The sequence below is a fragment of the Lineus longissimus genome, chromosome 13 (genome assembly GCF_910592395.1).
Source record: "Lineus longissimus chromosome 13, tnLinLong1.2, whole genome shotgun sequence".
In the NCBI taxonomy this organism is placed as follows: Eukaryota; Metazoa; Nemertea; class Pilidiophora; order Heteronemertea; family Lineidae; genus Lineus; species Lineus longissimus.
Window position 1 is genome coordinate 11,604,514 of NC_088320.1, and position 22,711 is coordinate 11,627,224.

Sequence of the window (22,711 nt, forward strand, 5' to 3'; positions counted from 1 at the left end):
TGCAGACAGTGAAGTGACAATGCAGAATTTCCAAGCATTCACGAGAGCTTTGTGCTCAATTACCCGACGCACATCCAGAATAAGCCCTGCTAGACCTGGCTACAAATACTAAACCTTGCCCGAACCAACACCCATTACAGTCGTTGGACTCCAAGCGAAGTGCGCTAGCATCTTTTCAAAAGGTAAGTGAATTCTGCCCAACATTATCTCATTGACATCAGCAGGGGGTAACCACGTAGGAGGGAGGTTCTCCCTGACCAATGTGTCGCCAGAAAGCCATTTCTTTTAAAAAGCCAACAAACTTGTACATCGTGATGTGTGTTTCGCCACCCACTTCCAAATCGGTTTACATTGCTGAATTGGTTTAAAAATCATCACATCCACAATGCCGTGATTGTGGCGAAAACAGTCAAGAATGCGATTATGTTAGGCACAAAATCAGCATTTAACCGCCTCCATTTGAGTTCTAACCCGTTACCTTTGGAGAGGTTACTGATTGCGACCTTGCTAATGCTACCTACATGTAGGCTCTATATACCGGGGCCCTATATATATCAAAATAATCTTAATCCTCAGTTATTGCCTCCTGACATCGGTGAATGATATTTGACGCTGTTTTAGATGAAATTCACAACGCATGCGATTTTAGGGTTGTTTTCGTGCAAGTCATTGGGGTGCAGCGTAAAAGCAAAAAAACCCACCGCCTCACGCCTTGTCCAATCAGTGTTAACCTACTGTTACTATGGACGCCACAAACATCTTCTTTTCCATATGTGTGCTCTTTCCATTCCTCATTCGACATGTTGTTTCATACGTCGAAAAGAGGTGTCTTTGTTCTTCCTATTTTTTGGTCACTTTTTGGCCACGCTCTGCGATGCGTGAAAGGTCAATCACAAAGGCAAGGAGAGAAGGTATGTCTGTTTTGGAGAATGGTTGAGGTATGATCGCTGGTTTAACCAAACCTTCGAGAATAGCTCGAAACACCATCCATCCTTTGGGAGGACTATAGAGTTTCATGTTCGCGCACTCGAAGTTCTTCAGCTTTGCGGAATTCTTCATGTGACTCTATATTCGTTGATCGCTCGTAAACACACCACATACTGCTTAAGATCTCCTGTTTGCTGCGGCGATGGAAGCAAAATGGTCAAGTATACATGTATTAACTTTTACGTATTGAGATTTTGGATTTGTTTTAGGGCAGTGCAGTGTGGCGTGAAATGAAAAAGCGTTCCATGCTTTGTCGTAATCCGCGCAAGAGCTTCTGTTCGTTCGTTTTTTTGCAGGGGGCGTAGAATGACCAAGCCCAGAGGCATTTGCATTCATTGAGATTTCCACCACATGTTATTACGATTGCAATAACGCACGCAATTCATGCGACTTTGCTATTTTACACAACACCTCTCGCTAATACACCAAGACAAACGAGTTTGTTCTGCGATTCAAGCAAACTCGCGTTCGGCGGGGACCGACCTTAACCTACACCCTTATATTGTAGTTTACCACTGAATACGATTGCGAGAACGCACGTTCACGCCTTTGCTCTATCATGCTTATATGCACCCAAACCGAGACCAGCAAAAGCTTTTGCTTTGCGACATCGCAAGTGGCAATGCACCATATACAATTCAGAAATAGTTATTGCATTGGAATATTTTGTAACACTTACCTTATCTCTGGACATCGACAGGTATATGACGATAAAGGCTCCAGCCCAACTGACAACAGTGTCAACACTCGTACAGTTTTATGTGTGCTGTCATTGAGGGTGTGTTTTTCAGTCGAGGGGCGGGGGAGTTATTGAGCTCTTATAATTACGTGCCAATGGTGTATACTGGTACATTGTGTCGACAGTTAAAGCAGGGAGATACCTTGTTATAGACATCAACGAAAAACCAGACTCATTCGTATCCTCCTACCCTCGCACACATTCGGTTGTTAGTGTCGAGTGTTGGCCTGCAAGAAGCTCAAAAATCTCAGTTTCCTCTTTTTGCTACATTCCAGGAAGTTACGTCTCTCTAGCAAAGATTTCTGACTGAAATATGAAGACCATTTGTGTCCTGTTCGTTCTGGTGGTGATCTTCTCCTTGGTCCTTGGTAGGTATACATACAACGCCCCGCAATGAGCGATTTAAGCGCTGTACCTATGATTATAATCGCTGCTATATGTGCGACAAAAAGATATCACGCCTGCGGGTAAAACGGCTACTGAATCGCTGGGTTTGAGATAATTTTCTTCATCATGATATCAATTTCATGAAATAGTACAGATTTTAATCTTTGTGATCTTAGAGCCCAACATCATAACTGCCTTATCCTGCGGAAATCAGGGGTTTTTCTAATAATGCCCCCTAGCCTGATCGGGGCGAATTCTTCCTCCAATATCGGCTCAGGCTCGTCGAAAGGTGGACCGAAATTGCGCGCTGACTTTATTTACCGGGAGGCGAGAGACAGTGCTTTTGGGCGGGGTATAGGATTGATTAATTACTTGGCATGCGATTGTGACAAGGCATGCGACAGTGCATTTGTTATTTCACAGGGCTTTTTCAGCTGACACTGTATTCAAACAATGGAAAAACCGCATGCGTGTTGAAATTCATGGGACCAAGTCTAAATGCATTTGGTGACGCGATTCAGCTCCCATGTATTTCACAACTCATCCGATTTTTCGCATTGCCTCGGTGCAGTGCGGCGCAAAATGACAAAGCAGTGTATGCCCGGTCGCAATCGCAATTACCTTACCCCAAATCTACATCCCTTACCGAACACCTGAATTATCATATCCCGTCTATCTAGCACATGCAGGAGATAATGTCGAGGAAGGATTCAATGAAGAAATGGATCTGGAAAAAGGGTAGGTTACACAGCCTTTGGGTTCCTCTCTCTCGCTTGTTCTATTGGTGGCGTCAGAGTGAAAATGGCTTTTGGTCATACACAAAAAGATTTTAAACAGCATCCTCCGTAATCAGTCCACCAAGGTTCCTCCTACCTTGAACTAGAATTAGCTATTTGCCCCCTCCCCCCCCCCCCCCCGCTACCAATCAAACTACGGTAGTCATGACTGTTACAGCTTGATCAATGCATCCTTGATATATATATATATACGCAAGTACGTATTATATGCGTATATATACGCATATATGGACCTCGCCTCCTCTTATCCACGCTAATAAGGAATTTTCGCTATCCCGTACCGCCGAAAAAATCACCGAAAAAGAACCCATTCTTGCCTATGACGTCATCAGTTTTCGTGAAATATTCCCCGATCTCGAGTCGGTCTCCGTGAAAAAAGCGCTGTATCTCGGCCGCTATTTCGGGATCGGGAACTATTACTACGAACACCAACTCTCGTTATTCTCTCGGAAAACTCTCGAAATCTGCATCGGTCACGAAATCTCTCGTAAAACACTCGTAAAGTGCAGGGACGCTTAATCGGATTACACGCCCAGTGGCGATCCCTCTCGTAGAGTCTCGAGTTCTTGAATTCCGTGACCTTTCGTAAGTTTTTCGATACCTTTCGACAGTATAATCTATTAAACGGTTACTGTCATGTTGGTTTGCAGGGGGCGCGATAAGTCCGACCATTATGATCAGCGGGCTCAATATTTATGATAGTTGTCAGTTCAACAATGAAACATAGGTGGCGGATAAGTTTTGCCGTTGCCTATATTTTGTAAAAAAAAATATCTACGCGCACCACAAGCAACTGAGACAGCGTCAGTTAAAGTGCAGAGTGACATTCTGATGAGGATGGATAAGCAAGAAGTGTGTTTGCTTGTGATGCTTGACCTTAGTGTGGCTTTTGATACTGTTGATACCACTGTTCTCCTTAAAACCATGAACATGGATTTCGGAATATCTGGATCTTGCCTCAAATGGCTGGAGTCGTATCTCAACAGTCGGAATCAGCGGATTGTTATCAATGACTCAGTCTCAACTAAATTTGTCCTCAAAGGTGGTGTTCCTCAGGGCGGCTGCCTAGGGCCAATTTCATTCTTGTTCTACGTTTCGCGCCTCTATCACGTGATATCCCGACATCTACCTGACGCTCATGGATATTCTGATGATAATCAGTTATATCTGTCTTTTCGCCCACTTCCGACTTCTGTTGAATGCGATGCGGTGAAGGAGGCTGAGAACTGCGTTCGTGATGTAAGGGCTTGGCTTATCACCAACCAGCTGTTGATTAACGATGTGAAAACTGAATTTATCATCATTGGTTCCCGCCAACAATTGCTCAAAGTAAACATTGACTCAATTAAAGTTGGTGTGACTGATGTGAGCCCTGTCAAATGTGTGAGAAATCTCGGCGTATGGTTTGATTCTAATATGAATATGGAAGCCCACGTACGCAAAGTGTGCTCAAAGGCCTTTCGCGGATTTTATAACATCAGACAAATTCAGAAATTTCTGACTGAGGACACCACCAAGATTCTTGTTCATGCTTTCGCAACTGCCCATCTCGACTACTGTAATGCTGTTCTATATGGCATCACTGACAAGCAGTGTAGTCGGATGCAGAAGGTTTTGAATGCTGCTGCATGGGTTGTATGTCTTGTGCCTCGCTTTGACCATATCACTCCGGTACTTGTACATCTACACTGGCTACCTGTTAAGTACAGGATAATTTTCAAGGTCTAACTTCTAATGTTTAAGGCCCTCCAGGGTAATGCTCCTCAGTACCTGGTTGATATAGTCAAGGTCAGGCAACCATTGTCTCATCATTGATTGCGTGGTGACTCTGAGCTATTGCTTGTGGTGCCGGTTACGCGTTGCGTAACTTTTGGGGACCGGGCTTTTTGTCTCAAGGTCAGGCAACCATTGTCTCATCATAGATTGCGTGCTGACTCTGAGCTTTTGCTTGTGGTGCCGGTTACGCGTTGCGTAACTTTTGGGGACCGGGCTTTTTGCTCGGCTGCCCCCAAGCTTTGGAACAATCTCCCCAGGAGTATTAGGTTGGCAGGAAACATCGGCCAGTTCAAATCACTCCTTAAGCGTCATTTTTAGGGGGGGGGGGGGTGCGCTCGAGAATATGCCTTGCATAGCCGAGCGCTATATAAATCCTCTAATAGTATAATATTATAAGCAATTCATTTATTGAGTGTCCTTCCTGGGCGGGCTCTTCTCATATGTTGTTCATAATTATGTTGATGACAATCGATGCGGTTACTTAACGTGTTGGCCTTTGATGATTCCAAATAAACATTAAGAAATAAACATTAACCTGATTAAGAGTGTTATTGAAAAACAAAAATCGATATTTGGTCGCAATGCATGGCATGAGTGGGTCCAAATCACACCGTTGACGGTCGCTATTCAGTGTGATTCGAGTTTAGCAAAGTTCATATGTAGGACGGGCGATGGGAGACCGATTCCTCGCGTCAGTATATTGTACACTTTTTTCCGCGCTTCACGTTGGCAAGGCGGTGATAGACTGGCGCGTCGACATAGCGTTTTGCATTAGTAGCGCTGTGCTGCAGAAATTACCAGTAAAAACGTCAGTCTGTCACTACTGCAGCCTCTGAACAGACAACATCTTAAAACCACCGAATGCCACGACCTTTTTATACACATGTGAAATAAAACCGCAGTATCAACAAATGGTTCATGATATTTGTTGCTCGGGTGGTGCATTAGGCAACAAAACGGCAAAATAGCTGTCAATCACATTATCATTTAGCTATTACTGTCAAAGACCCTAATTCGTCGGTGATTATCTCGCAAATACCACATCGGATTATCACACCAAACTACTCATTTCTTTTTTGGATCATTCAACATAATAAGACTTATACGAACAACACTGAATGACCACAACTCCCTGATGTCAGGTAATGCGTGTAATGCCTTTAATGCGTGTCTATAGAAATGTTCCTTTTGAGCTAAAAATACAATCGCCCCTACAGGTTTTCTTTTTTATCTAACCAACAATAAACTTGAAAGGGCTACATACACCTTACTTTTCCACTTTTTCTTTTAGCAAACTATGAACTTTCGAGGATCTAAGTTTCATTTCATGCAATTATCAACCTAACGCTTTGCAATCATATTACATCGAAACGTAATCTTTAATTTTATATTTAGAATGTGTATTTGGTTCGTTTAGATTGGCTTGTTTCATTTGGCTCGTTTTAACATTTACATACTACCGCTTGGGGAAGCCTGTGACTAAAACGTTGATTTTACCTTTTTCAGCAAAGAGTTCCTGAAAGTCCGCAAGCGTTATGCCTGCAGTAAACATAGCGACTGCGATAAGTCAAATGGTGGACCCGGAGGAGATTGTGTTTATTGGACCTGTGCACCGGGAAAGTAGTTGTGTTCTCCAATCCATCTGCGTACAGGGTTCCATATATTATCAAACTATTGATATCATTTGTCTGTACGAATGAAGACATCTTTGGAGCAATAAAGTGTTCTGTGTGTTAGTCCATGGTCATGTCCTCTTCTTCTTTTTATCATGGTTAACAATATACAGCCTCGTCCCAGGTCATTATATGCGCCTGCGCCAATTCCTGATAGAAGGTTGGATTGTTGCCTCGTCATGAGATCTCGCAAGGAGGCTCGTGTTTTACCAGGCTGCGAAAACGTTCTTCAGTCCAATAGAACCGAAGTTCGACTGTTCAGTCCACATTTTATGATCTCGTCCTAATTTTGTTCTCTTGACGTGGAGTGGCAAGGGATACTGGAGACGCAGTAACTGGTTTTATTCAAAAGAAGATTCTCAGGTCATTATTTCTTGTTTCCTTCTTCTCGAGACCAAACTCGGTATAATTTTCTGGGTTTCTGTGAGTGAAAATTTCCCCTATGATATATCAGACATCGAATGGTTGTCGTGAATAGGGGAACAAAAAGGTTAACACTGAAATACGGGAAACACAGAGATGTTTCATGCCTGAGCTCCACTTGGCTTAGGCCTGACTAGAACAGTCGGCATATCCCAATACAGAAGAATTGCATTCGTTCCCGAACGAGAGTTGTCTTAAATTATTGTCATTTTCGCCTGTATAAGTATGTAAGCTGAGGCGGTTCGTCCATATGCCACGAGAGCCAAGGGAACACTAGCATATGCCATCTTGCAGGGCTCAGTAGAGATAGCCGCCATCGCGGCCTTCCAAAGAGCGGGTGGATAACGTGACGCACTGGAATGAAAGACCCCTCGCCGAGGACACAACCGCGTGGTGTCGCATCTTTAACAGCTTATTGTCGCCCCAATGGCCGCATGGCTGCGGGACATGATGATGATGATGAAGAAGAAGTATTGTATTCAGTTTATTTACTATTGAGTATTTTGAACTATTTCCTACTCGGGCTCGGCTACAAAACACGAAAGTTCCTCAAAAAATAAGCCAGGGCTGACATGCTCACGAAAGGAGTCATGTCTAGTAGCCTGACTCTGGTTTTTAAATTGTACTAGCTCAGTCGACCTGTCAATGGAAGGAACCGTCATAAATCTTCTGCCGCCCTGCTACCTGATATTCGTGTTATAAAACCAGTTCTCCCGAGAGCATGCAGATACCAAGGGAACTTTCAGCCGACAAGATCACAACGAAGACTACAAATTTCCAATCTTATTTCAATTTACCGATCTTGTCATTTCAAGGTAAGTTACTTAACAAACTTCCATAATCATATTTCGACTATTCTTCCGATTTAAAATACTCGATTTATAGAATATCTCCCTAAAATACATTTTTTATACAATTTATATACAATTTTCCAATGAACATTCATGCATTAACTGAAAGGTTTTATTTTAACTTCTATGCCGCGTGCATCACTTGGCAATTTCTATTATTTCTCCATCCAATATAATCTGAAGTGCTGGTTCGGTTTGGGTGAAGTGAAGCATAATAGAGCAAAGGAGTTTTTATTTTCATGTATCTGTCGAAGTCCAGGGATGAGGTGGGTTTTAACTGAAAGAATGCCAACATACGCGATGTTGCGAAAAATGCCAATACAATAACTATTTCTGCACTGTATATGGTGCACTGCCACTTGCGATGTCGGAATCGCAATTATCCACTTCCAATGGCGCAAAGCAAAAGCTTTTGCTGGTTCGGTTTCGGTGAACTGAAGCATGATAGAGCAAAGGCGGGCACGTGCGTTCTCGCAATTTCATTCAGTGGTAACCTACCATATAAAGGTGTAGGAGTTAGATATATATATTGTCGCCGAACGCGAGTTTGCTTGAATCGTTTGTCTGGGTGTTTGGGCGAGCAGTGGAGCGTAAAATAACAAAGCCGTATGAATTGCGTGGGTTGCCGCAATCGTAATTTCATGTAGTGGAAACCTCAATGAATGCAAATGACTCTTGGCATCGTCTTTTTGCGCCCCCTTAAACAAACCGAACGAACAGAAAACGCCAACGCATGCAATGCTTTTTCAATTTACGCCACACTGTACTGCTCTAAAACAAATCCAAAATCTCAATACGTTGAAATTCACGTATACTAAACCAGTTTGCTTTCATCGCCACAATAAACAGGGGATCCTTAGCAGTCTGTGGTGTGTTTACGCCTGATCAACCAATATAAAGTCACATGATGAATTCCGAGAAGCTGAAGAACTTCGAATGCGCGAACATGCAGTTCTATAGTCCTCCCAAATGATGGCTCGTGTTTCTAACTGCTCTCTAATGTTTTGTCAAACCAGCCATCATACCTCAACCATTCTCCAAAGCAGTCATGCCTTCTGTCCTTGCCCTGGTGATTGGCTTTTCATGCATCGTAGAGCGTGGTATAAAGCATAGAGCATGGATAAGATGAAAAAAGGACAAAACCACCTCTTTTTGACGTACAAAATAACATGTCGAATGAAGAATAAAAAAAAGGACCAGTATGGAAAAATAGCTTTATGGTGACACCTTGGTCAGGGAGAACCTCCTTCCTACGTTGTTACCCTCTGCTGATGGCAATGAGAGAATTTTTGGCAGAATACACTTACCTTTCGAAAAGATGCTACCGCACTACGCTTGGAGTCCAAACACTGAAATGGGTGTTGGTTCGGGCAAGGTTTAGTATTTGTAGCCATGCCCGGCAGGGCTTATTCTGGATGTGCGTCGGGTTGTTTAGCACAAAGCTCTCGTGAATGCTTGGAAATTCTGCTTCGTCACTGCAATATCTGCAAAATTCTAATGACACTCGTCTTCAACTTCAACCTGTTACTCCTACTCACTTGACATCTTTCAAATTGTAAGGATAGGTATACACTCACGGTGATAGGGCCCGGATTTGAGAAGCCAGGATTTGTAATCTGGAATAACTGGCATGGATATAGGACTAGAATTCCTCACAGGTATTTGGGAAGGTCCCTATGATTCGAGGGACTATCTTTCCGCTGACACCACCGCCCCTGAATTATGTACACAATACGCAGCTATTGCACGCCGTGGTCATATTTTGTAGAGACTAGATAAATTTGGTGGGAGTTTCAAATTTTGAATTTTGAATGAGCATTCTGGGCCTTCGTATACGTTGAATGCATTTCTAGCTAACTACGTTCATTCACGAGACATGGAATATTTGTACACAGTGTAAATAGGACTTGACCTGTTCTCTCACAATATTATGGCAACAGGAAGTGCCGATACACTTTGGGTTGATCGGGAATCAATCAAGCTATTTCATTGTATATATTCTGCCTCGAAAGCGCAGTGTTAGTCGACATCCATCATTTCTGCTCAATGTGATCGATCCATTCATCACTCACTGATCAACTTGTGCCCAGAGTTTGAACATGAACTGTAGAATTCCATAGTAATGACTCATGCAGGAATTTGGTACACTGCGGACGCTGTTGGCCGGTGTAACAGTAACAAATGCCCCCCTGGAAAAAGTGTCCGGCCCTATTGTATTCTGCAATATTGTTCTATAGAGACCCTGACCGTCAATAGCTCAGAGATCGAAGCGCATAATATAATCCTTTGTTTCCCGGGCATTCTATCCTAGGACATTTTAAACTTCTACACCGGCCTTGTTCCTCACCTAACCACTGCGACAAGTGCTGAGCTTTCTGGAAGTTTTGCAACGACGACCACAACGAATTGGCGAGTGAATGAGGTGCTGATAGTTTATCAACTGGCTGTAAGGAGCGCTGTAGTAGGAATAACATTTTGTGATCAATTTTCGCTAATTAGCACAAATAAAGTTTAAAGTAGTCTTATTCCAAGTTAGCTTAGGTAACCTGAGATTCTATAGTACAAAGATGTTTGTATTTATTCGTGTTGTTTCATGTTTATTCACAGGTACATTGTAGGTCAACAAACGATACAGCGCTGTGCGTGCGTGTACCATCTAAACCATGGGAGATATGCAGTATGGGAAAGAAGTGTATAAATATCAGCTACGCTATTAATGCCAGAGCGGTATATGTCGAATATTCTGATTCGGTGACAGAAAGTGCCCTTACAGTTTCGTTAAAGCAATGTCCATTGGCTAATCGTCCAGTTGCACGAATTCCCGCTTTTTGTGGCAGTCCACAAGCAGACCAAATTATGATGACGCAATGGATTGCCCCGGTCAGGGAGTCTAGCTTCGTTGTGAAACCGCTGAATGATATGAACCCTACCCTGAAGCTGCTGATGTTTTACAATATCTTTCACGCAATGCATGATTAATTAAAGGAAATATCAGAGTTCAGATACGTCGTCTGTCGTTATTCATGATCCTATATGGAGAGCGATGCGTCGCCGCCACACAGATGGTTCGCCAAATCCGTTTCGTGTAATATTTGGAACAAGCTTATCAAATCACCTCTCTCCTATGTCTGAGGCTGAAGAGATCTAGTGCCTCTAGCCTTTCCCAGTATACGTACGATCCCTCATTCCTGTTAAGATTTTGGTTAATCTCCTCTGGACCTAAGAGATCAAAAACGCATAATCGAATCATTTGTATTACACTTTTTCCTCGGACATTACAAACTTTTAAACCAATCAACTTTGATTTTGATACCGCATGAAAGTCATCCTGAGATCAGGCCTGTTTTACGAGGAGAGAGGTTAGTGCAAACACTGCAAAAACTGCAAGAATGCCAATTCTCCTTCGACGCTAGGAGGAGCCAAACGAAATAATGGGTACATGTTAAAAGAAAAACCAGGCTACGTCCTAAAATCCGGTGCTAAAATTTAATGGAATTACAATAATGAACAATTAGTGTTTTCACGAAGGAAGAATTGTCCAACACGCCAATGTCCAAACCGCACAACCTGGGGGAAATTAATGATATGGTTTTCAAGGTAGAGGAAGTAAGCAAGACTTATGAACTTGAATAAACAATACAAAAATCCCGGTTGACGATATGAACCCTGGGATCCTAAAAGAGATTGGCCCGGTTGTTCAAAGCCCCCGCTAAGTTAGCCGGTCGGTAGCACTAGCCGGTCGCTAAAAATGCTATCCGGCCGCTAGTTATCCGGTTGCTAACTTTGAGTTGTTCAAAATGCTTTTCATCCCCTCGCTAACTATCCAGTGGCTGAGTCCTTGCTATCTCCAATAATTGCCCAAAATCTCACTTCCCATGAAAGCAAACATGGCCGATTTAAACAAATCAACCCCCCTGAACTCTGCTCAACAAAACAAAAAAGGGCCCGATTCGAGAATTGGAGCCCTGATGAAAAAGCTATGCTTGCGGAGATGGTTGACGAAAACGCAGAAGGTGTGGGAGGGCATTGACCTTGCTGTCACTGCACTTGGGACTAGCACCAGGAACTAGGACCAGTGCAGGGACAAGTGGCACAAGATGTGTACGAGTGGAAAAGAGTATGTATCCAAGAGGAAGAGAGCGGCCAGTAAGACTGGGGGTGGCTCAGCTATGGAAGATGACACCGAGGACCCTCTTTTGGAGAAGGTAGGTGCCCTCCACAAAGACAATCCATCTTGGTGTGGCATTCGAGGAGGGAGTGAGACTGGCCCCACATCATCATGCACATCATCATCATAAGCAACAGTCCTACCAGCACCTCGTCCAAGTCCACAGGCCTCAACATCAGCCACTGCAGCAGCCAAATCTGGTGAGTTTCTTCAGGTTTTTATTAAAATTGGCCTGCAAAAGGCTAGCCAATGCATGCATTGAACACTTGAAATACATTGCCACGTACATGATGTATGTAGCATGTACAGTGCAGTACAGTGCAGTACAGTGCAGTACAGTGCAGTACAGTGCAGCACAGTGCAGCACAGTGCAGTACAGTGCAGTACAGTGCAGTACAGTGCAGTACAGTGCAGTACAGTGCAGTACAGTGCAGTACAGTGCAGTACAGTGACAAAAAGCGTCTGCTATTTTGACCCAATTAACATTGGCACAGGGCCATAACCTGGCAGACATGGCAGATGGCCGCCTCCATTTTCACAAGCATGGGCTGTTCAACTGGCATCCAAAAGTGAGCCGTTGCAGCAGACAATAAAATCATGACAATCAAGTATCAACATCACTATGATCACCTGACTATGCCTAAGAATATCCACTAAGTCATTATCCATGACCAACACCATTTGAGCAGAAATATCACTTTTATGTCACCAGTTTTGGGCACACACTCAGCCATGTTACAACTGGTCGAGAGCCGATTTTATTTCATGCATATGGGATGCCTTCAAAAAAAATGATAAAAGAAGATCTCACCATTTTTTCAGAATATGCCTACTTAAAAAAAAAAATACCAGAAATCTTTAAAAAAAAAAATCGCAAATGAATGGTATCAGGTCCCCTCCGGATCATGGGAGGGGACCTGATAACATTCAGTTATTGGTGGGGGCATGTCCTGGGAGAGGGGGGGGGGTCAAATGAGTGGCCTCTAACCTCTTTTCAACAACCAGTGTTAATGGTGCTGGAAAATCTGAATTACTACCTGGAATAATTATAGTGTAAAAGAATCGCACTCTTGGACGTAACTGGTCGCCTTGGATCGAATATTGTGGTGGTTTCAATGTTCCAAATGTTACTCTCTTTTGTCAATCACTTAAATTGTCTTGGATCAAACGGCTGATTAAGCTTGACAAGGTTACCCCCTGGAATACTTTACTGGTGTCCACTCTAGAGGATTATGGTGGACACTTTATCTGATATAGTAATGGTAACAATTCCTCGTTTTTATCCAAACTTAACCCCTTCTGGAAGGATGTTTTCGGTGCTTGGGTGTCGCTGGTCAGTAGTGAAATAGATCGCAACTCAAATAATGAGGACATTTTAAAGCAGCCATTATTTCATAACAAATATATCAAAATCAATGGGAGGAGTATATTTTACAAAGGCTGGCACGAAAGTGGTGTACAATTTATTAATCAAATTATAGATGACGATGGTAACTTTCTCACTTGGGAAAAGCTCTCACCTGAATTTACGGGTAATGTACACTTTCTGCAGCACAAGGCTCTGGTTGATGCCATACCAAAGAATTGGAAAAAGCGTATAAAGGAAGGCGGATGTAAACTGGTCGAATTTATGCCGGTAAATATTGCTGCTATCAAAAACTGTGCTAAACCAACTCAAATATATTATAAAAGGGTGATCAAAATGTATGCAACATGTCCGGATAAATCACAACGCAAATGGGAAAACTTATTTGGAGAGGACATTGATTGGTCATCAATCTATTCAATTCCATTCATTTGTACGAGGGAGACCAAATTGAGATTTTTCCAGTTAAAAATACTGCATCGTATTTTGCCCACCAATGTCCTCTTGCATAAATATGGCATTAGCGAATCCAGAATGTGCAGCTTCTGTGGCTTTTACACGGAAACTTTGGAACATGTCTTTTTTGAGTGTACCCACGCAAAGTCAGTATGGTTGCGATTGTCAGAGTGGCTCTCGGATCATGGCGAACAATTTCTACCAAATCTCCGAGAAGTAATTCTGGGAGATCCTCGTTCATCGGAACTGGTCCAGCATATCAATTTAATTGCAAAACAATTCTTGTATCACTGTAAACCCAGACAATCGCAACCATTCTTCAGAAACTTATTATCAATGATACGGTTCACGTCGAGAGTAGAAAAGATCAATCTCAGACACGATAAGTTCATGATGAAATGGGGCCTTCTCATAGATGCCCTGGAAAATATAGCATAACATACACTGTACATTTCGTCGAGTAATTGCACGCTGACCCACTTTTGCCTTGTTATCTGTGGCTTACTGGACTTTGCGCAATATTTCGCCAAAAAGTATTCTACGCAACGGTCCCCAGGTGACTTTTCCTATTCATAATACACAGCCTGTCCATCCTAGATCGTGGTTACATGGGGAGTAATCGTTGTAAAATTAGGCCAAACGCAAAGACAGTTAACCCGGGTACCACTATGTTCCACGATGCGAACAAGCCGTGTAAGTCATTATCAGAATTTTTTTCATTGAACATTTGCGGGTACAGCGTCACAGGGAGCAGCATTGAACGGTAAACAGGTTAACATCATATTCAGACAGCGGCTTGTAACGGCCATACAGGAAACGATTCGTATCAACAAAACTACGGGCCGTATCGTCTGTTTCATGTTTTTTTTGCATTACGCCCCCTGGTGCCAAACAAAGAATACTTTTGAAACGAAATTTGGTGTGAATTTGTAAACAAAGTTTTAAGTCCAGACCTCAAGCGGTTACGGGTACATACTACATTGCACTAATGCATTAAAAAGTTGAATTGGTCAAGTTTAGCGCCCCATAGATTTTTCCCAGACGTGCTGATGAAAATCAATTTCCGGCAGGTAATACAGCCCGGGGTTAGATCTTCAAACCATAGAAATTTGGTTGTGGACTGACCGTGATAATTACCGGGTTGGGGGTCTGAAGTTTTGGGGGTCATTTCCGACCATTTGTGACCGGTGAATCGACTTTTCAGCCAACGAGGGGTTAATTTGGCCATTGGGACCACAAAACTTAGGCTCCTAAACTGAAACGTCGTCATCGTTTTCTTCTAATGGAAAGGAAATTCATGACTTTGATTTTTAAAAACACGTATTCATAATGGAAAATACATCCATACTGGTGACCGACACCATGTATCGAACTTGACGTACCGGGGTAAAACATAATGGTCGCTCCCCCATTTCGCTCGTTTCGTTTCGCTGCGCAAAGTCCAGTAAGCCGTTATCTGTAGCCGCAAAAGGAATTTATTAGTGAGGTTTCGAAACCACCCGGTTAGGCCCTACGACGACGTTTATCTATTCTTCGGGTGAACTCACACAATAGATAAACGTCGTCGAAAGGCCTAACCGGGTGGTTGCGAAACCTCACTACAATACCCCGAACCGTTTTGAACAACAAGGTCGCCATCTATCGTTTTATATTGTAACAATATTATGTACTTGCATGCCCTCTTATTCTGTAGAACTTCATGTAACAGTTGTGTTTTTGGTGAATAAAATTATCAATTACAAAAAAGTTTCAAATATTGTTGATCAGAGAACAATATCCCAGTAAACTCGGAAAATTAGTTATGCCGAGAACGACAGAGGGTCCCAAAAATATGTAAGGTGTCCAAAATATGTAATATGTCAGTGGTGGTGTTGGTGGAACCACTCTCCCTCGAGCCATTAACCTCTTTTCAACTACCAGTGTTAATGGTGCTGGAAAACCTGAATTACTACCTGGAATAATTATAGTGTAAAAGAATCGCACTCTTGGACGTAACTGGTTGCCTTGGATCGAATTCTGTTCATTTTAGTTACTCATATTCATTAAGACGTATGACTATAGATCTTTACTATGGAATGCCAAAGCGGAATAAACTCAACACAAGAAAATATCTCAAGATATTCTAAATTCTCTACCAACAATCATGAACTTCAACCAAAACTTTAAAGAAACACCCTCAAAACAAAAAAAGACGCAAGAAAGAGGAAACACCTCAAGATAAAAAAAACCTCCCTCAAAGAAAAATAATTCGCCTCAACATTAAAAAAGTCCCTAAAGGCAAAAAATCCCCTCAAGATATAAAAAACTCCCTCAAGAAAAAGAATTCGCCTCAACATTAAAAAAGTCCCTCAAGATATATAATTTCCCTCAAGATATAAAAACTCCCTCAAGAAAAAAAATTCCCCTCAACATTAAAAAAGTCCCTCAAGACAAAAAATTTCCTCGAGATATAAAAACTCCCCCAAGACTCAAGTGACCAGGATCAAGAACCACGTGACACGCATAAATCCCTGATGTCAGACGTCGGCGTGCGAGCTGTCAGCTTTGACATTTTGAGGACGGCGAGGCAGCACATGCAGCAGGCTGAGCTTGATCGACTCTTCCAGGACTCTCAAATGGAGGCTCTGTTAAGAGATCTCCTATGGGCGGTTATTACCGCAAATAAAGACAAACCAAAGCAAAGACACTTGTGTAGCATATCAAGGACACGTAGATTGATACTCCTATGTGTGCCACATCAAAGACATCTGGACCATACACCACGTCAAAGATAACGATGCGAAGTCAACAGGCTCAAACCGGTCCCAAGATGAACGAAGAAGCTAAAGGTTAATTTTGTTACATTTTAATGGAAAAAAATTGGAGTGGTTCCATCTAAACTACCTCAATGTGTCAAGAATAGAATTCAGCGTAAGAGGTTGCTACATGCACTTAACTCATTTTTGACCAAATTTTCGCTTCGGCGACTCATGGTTCTCACCGCCTCAATTGCTGATGCTTTCGTGTTGTTCCTAAAGTAAAGTTCAATCGGGGTTGATCGACTTCCCAGGATTGTAGCTGACACGAGGTCGAGTTACAGTTTGTAACCGCCGCCGTATACGTACAGACGCACACAGCCACGACGAGTAACAGCACAATATGGCTTCGGATCTAGTAGACTGCAAGCCATACATGCCATAATCACATTGAAACCTTAGACATTAGATATTACGAGTATTTGCTATGGAAATGTGCTAACTCTATGTGTTAGTGTTTAAGCTAAACTTCCTACAACACACCCATTCAAACCAAACATTAACCCCTTCACACCAACACTCATACTGACACACTGACAACCATAGTTAGAAATGACGCGTTTTGTGACAAATGTTTAGAAGTAGAAAGTGTTCGGCCCTGTTGTATCCTGAGGAATTTTGTAATATGTTATGGTGGCCTCAACCGTCAACAGCTGAGAGAATAAAGCGTATAATCAAATCATTATTCCCCGAACATTCTATCCAATGACATTTCAACTTTCTACACCCTATTCAAACAAACGTATCCCGCACAGCAACCAAATTATATGCACGGGTGAAGCCTCATTCTGTTAGAAGCTACACAGAGCAATGTTTTGAAGTCTCCTCTAGCGAACTATGTTGTGAGTCAAAGCGCAGAACTAATGTAATTCCGAAAGTGGTGATTCTCTTGACCTGTGAAATATCTTTTTTTGAAGTACAAAACCATTTCGTTTGATTTCTGCCGGTGTGGTATACCACAAGCAAACCGCTCGACCCGCAGCCTAAAGGTTTTCCAAGCCAATGACCACTACTCGGGTGTGGTCTGATATATATCTCTTGAAATCGATCCCGTGCGGTTTTGTGTATGAAACCTCCGAAAATCAGAAATCAAACCATGTAAACCATGATAACCGAGTGAGCCCATAAAAAATCATACAGATTCCAGACAAAATTTCCCGCTATTTAAAAAAAGGACTGACTGAATCTGGATAGTGAGTTCTTGCCTGATACCGTAATAAGATCCAGCCCACCAATCATCAGTCTGGAAAGTGCAGATATATCTCTGGGCTACTACTCGGGAATCTCCTTTGACATGGAGGACCAGAAAAACAGAATACCTCTCGATCAATTATCTACCACGTATACCATTGGGAGAAACCAATGGTGTTTTACACTGTCACTTGGTTGCTCAAAAAGCTACACGTACCTTCTTCTGGTATACCCGTGAACCCATTTGACGACACGCCACCACCCTCTCCATACACGTGGCCTTCTTTTCACTCAGATGACAGAGAAACCGTGCATCAACGTGTAGCGCGGCTACTGTTAAACAGTCCGGATTGATACACAATAGAGCACACGCTAAAAGAGAAATAGCATCGTAAGTGCCTCCATCTGGCTGGCCGATGCCGATGTTAAAGACAACTATAGTGAACTCTACACTGTGTGCAAGCGCCGCCATGTCTACCAAAGCCACCGAACATTAAAAAAAACTCATAAATCGAGCGATCACCTAGCACTGTAAGGTAACGCTGTTAAACGTCATAATTGATCTGTTTGTCTGCAGCAAGATGTCTTAACATGCCGTATTCAATATTTTGCGACCACTGCGCTGATGATTCAGGGTTATCTAAGGCACATCGGATCGGATCTTCGCAGTCCAGGTGTGATGAATCCCATGTTTTGTTTAATTTCTTCCCTATATTAATTGGTGAGTTTATTGTGAGTCAATTGAGCTATGTAATCTAAGATCAGAATCATGTAACCATAACCATGGTCATAATGTTATCCAAGATCATAGTGATGTAATATGGAATCAGTTAGAATCAGGAATGAACATTCATGTAGGACTGGACAATAGTGCAGATCAATGACTTTACAATGACTTAACAATGACTTGACAATGGCGAGTGATTGGGTGATCTATGGTTGTTGGTGTGTGCCTTTGGCGAGGACTCAGAAAGACTCCAAGGAAAGCAGTTGGTTATGCTTGCCTTGTGATTTGAATTGATTGGAGCTCCAGAATCCCTTTTCGAGGAAGCTGTTTATCGAATCCGGACTTTTCGGTTCGGGAATTATGATCGCCTGGCGTTGGTGCCGAATGTGTCGAATTGGAGCTCCAGAATCCCTTTTCGGGGAAGCTGTTTATCGAATCCGGACTTTTCGGTTCGGGAATTATGATCGCCTGGCGTTGGTGCCGAACGTGTCGAATTGGAGCTCCAGAATCCCTTTTCGGGGAAGCTGTTTATTGAATCCGGACTTTTCGGTTCGGGAATTATGATCGCCTGGCGTTGGTGCCGAATGTGTCGAATTGGAGCTCCAGAATCCCTTTTCGGGGAAGCTGTTTATCGAATCCGGACTTTTCGGTTCGGGAATTATGATCGCCTGGCGTTGGTGCCGAATGGAGTCGTCGCTGCAGCTGTGAAACGCACACATATACGTATTCGAATCGGAACGCCTAAATTCCGTATTCTTATTGGGAACGGATAGCCTAAGTCCGTATTCTCATAATTGCCTCTTAACCCTTTACACCTCTGTGTCGCCATATCTGGGCCCTTACTCGGAACTGGACATTTTCTCAGTTATACTTGGAATTCATCTTTGGAACTGCACCTTTTTCTCAGTTACCCTGTGAACATTGCCGTGTGAACTTTGCCCTTGTGAACTGAAGGGACTGAACTGAACATTGCTACACTTTGCTACACGAACTCTCATGACTAATATATGCTTTATTTCAGCAGATGGCTATATAAATATTGTACATAATTTTCTCTTATAATAAACTCTTTGTTATTTTGATATAGGTGTTCAGCTGTTTTAACAGAGAGGTACCAGTGCCTTAAAAGCCGCTACGTCACACCAGGCTATTGTTCATATTATCAATATAGATTAATCTACACTGGATATTATATGTATGCACCACAATCATGGAGAGTCTGGCTGAAATAAAAAAAAAGAGCGTTCCGCCTGACAAAAATGTGTTAACTGTAACAAAACGATATCTCAAGTCATTTATCATCCTCACACATCAAACGAATTCAGTGATTTTGATATAATGGTACGTTTGACATCAGGACAGTTGTGTCTTACATTTCAAATGACAACTTCACAAAACTGCATCGAATATAGACATCAAGACCCCTACCTGGCTGACGGTGGTTGCAAAGCAGAAGCAGTGTAAGGTTAGTCAAAAGAGGTACTAAAAGACTGGACAACATCATCCTGCAGGACCGTGCTGAAAGCAACCGATAAAGAAGCTCTCTTCGGAGAATTTGCTGGAATGATCAAGTTCCAAATGACAGAGCACACAGGACCTATCGCCAATACTTCACCGTCATCGCTCGCTCACGGGGTAGAATGATAATGATGAGGAACCGACGATGATATTTACTTTATTAGCTCTCACTCTCATGAAATACAGAATTGGTTTCGAACTGAAAGAGTAGCACAATACAATCTACGGAACAATAACAGTTGTCAAACGGCGTGATCCTGACCGTTATGGATAGCATGGGTAAGATCGATTCTTATGACTGATGATAGCTGCTGGCTTAATGATTTTATTTATTGTTCTCCGTTACAAAACCAAACCTTAAAGGAACTCTATAGGAAGTAGCTAGGTCGGCAAGATAAAATCACAAGAAGTCGCCAATAGGAGTCTCTCACATCTCACAGTACGTCAAAACTATTCGTGCTTGTAGGAGGCATATATTTAGTGCTGAATCTAACATGACCCAGAGCCCTTACCTGCTTACCGTGTATATAGTCACCTGAAGATAGTCAATTTGACCCGCCTGCTCCTGCCTATAGTCCCCCTTTAAGCAAAACGTATATAAGTGACAACACAAACACATTAGATGAATAGTTCATCGTATGGTTGGTTTGAGTCAAAAAAACATGATATGTAATATAAAGTAAGTGTGCTGGCAAGGCGAATTTGTTAGTTATCAACTAGTAGTATCAATTAGTTGTATCAGTTTCAAATATTGTTGATCAGAGAACAATATCCCAGTAAACTCGGAAAATTAGTTTTGCCAAGAACGACAGAGGGTCCTAAAAATATGTAAGGTGTCCAAAATATGTAATATGTCAGTGGTGGTGTTGGTGGAACCACTCTCCCTCGAGCCATTAACCTCTTTTCAACTACCAGTGTTAATGGTGCTGGAAAACCTGAATTACTACCTGGAATAATTATAGTGTAAAAGAATCGCACTCTTGGACGTAACTGGTTGCCTTGGATCGAATTCTGTTCATTTTAGTTACTCATATTCATTAAGACGTATGACTATAGATCTTAGCAGTTAGGGGTATACTCCGGCCACTAACTATATTCCTTCTAGGCCAGCCAACGAATTCACCATCCTTGTTTGGATAGAGAACAACATAAAAAAGCTGGCTGGAAAGGATACCAGTAACCTCATTTAGCCACTCCCACTAGTAATAAATTTGTTTTTGATTTTAACCACCTTTTTTTCCCTCGTTACCATGGTTACCGATTTCGTACATATTTAGATACGTCCCATTCACCTCGTGTGTTTTACGAAATTGATCGTGTTTTTTTGTCAGCTTCAACTATTAGGTAATTTTTCCCAAGGGAATAGGCTTTCGTTAGATTGACACCTGAACCATACGTCATTGAAGACCTCCATCTTTGTTTTGTCGCCGATGAGAGTTGTAGATTCGGTGGTTTTGAATTTGAATTGGTACAGTAGTGTTTCTGTGATTTTATATGTGACAGTCAACAGTCAACCGGAGTGTTCAGGAAATTACAGTTCCGATGTTCTTCATGAATGCATTGCATCATCTAATTCGAAAAATAGCGCCTTTGGTTTGTTCTGCGGTGAGCTAGAAAAAAAAGAAAAATGTGCTACCCAACAACTTCTTCTTCTCGGGCGTCTTCACATTGGATGTTTCATAGTGTGCCAGTTGTACAGGCCATGTTATTTTGCCGACTGACTCATGTTTTGACGCAGAGTCTAGGCCAGCTACCGTGTACTCGTGTACTCGCTGCATCAGGAAAATGCTGCAATCTTACACAAATGTCAATCTACACTTCTCACACTTGACACAAGAATATTTTGATAGCATGGCAAACACCAACAAGATACCTTCTCTAAGTGCATGGCCAATCCTCGCTGTAACTATGATAGTTTAAATGAAGTTGTCAATTGAAATTCAATCAGGAGAAAACATTTTATTGATTCCGTGTCAAAACGTTCTAAATTTGGTGACCAACAACATGTTGCCAATTTCTGTCAGCATTTGTTATATTCGACAATATACTCGATCGTAATACAAATTTCCATAATTCTGTGTTAATTGATATCCCGGAGCACACTTCTTCTGAAAATTATAAACATATTGTAATATTCTAAAGTATTCTGATTATCGTTTAAATAAGGTTAAGCTGGTTTGGACAAGCCTCCCGTTTGTGGCCAAATACTTTTTAGCAGAAGTTCATCAAATATACCACCAGAATGAAAGAGACAGGTTTAAATAGCCATTTTGTAAAACAGCATTTAAGTTACAGGCGCATATCCGGGGACGGGGGGGGGGGGGGGGGGCTCGGTGCAGATAATGTATCGATAGGCAATTTTTTAAAATCCGCAATTGAAATGGTTGATAATTTACTAGAGAATAACCAGCAATTGTTAAAGAACAATTGATGACAACACAGTAGAAGATAAGTATGTCATTCGAATACAGTGTCATGTACGGCATTATTGCCAAGATGTTGGCATATACAATCTTGTCTAGCACGATCGATGCCATCAATTAGTAGGATATTCTGTACCTTTCCGGCCATTTCAGTTCGAAACAAAAAACATGGACCATTCCCTTGGACCATTGTTGCATGAAGCGGATGTTGTTGCGAAAAGTGGCTGACTCAGAAGTGTGACGTCATTTGTCGCCCTATAGAGAAGTGATTGGGCGGCCAGATCGCCCCATCTACAGTCTATGGTATTTTACCATCACCAGATTCAAAGAAAATTACATTGGGAAAGAGAAAACGGCGGAATGATCAGGTTTTTCAATTGTTCATTCCGAGTGAGGCCTTCGGATGTGACAACAATACGCAAACTGCATTGAAA

At 42.2% G+C, this 22,711-nt stretch overlaps 1 long non-coding RNA gene across 1 annotated transcript; it reads left to right on the top strand.

The window, feature by feature from the left end:
- The first annotated feature begins 45 nt into the window (after window positions 1-45).
- Window positions 46-6,422, top strand: LOC135498446 (uncharacterized). The gene is made up of 4 exons (XR_010449056.1): window positions 46-182; window positions 2,002-2,094; window positions 2,794-2,851; window positions 6,193-6,422. It is a non-coding gene; the product is annotated as an uncharacterized LOC135498446 (long non-coding RNA).
- Window positions 6,423-22,711: the final 16,289 nt, after the last annotated feature.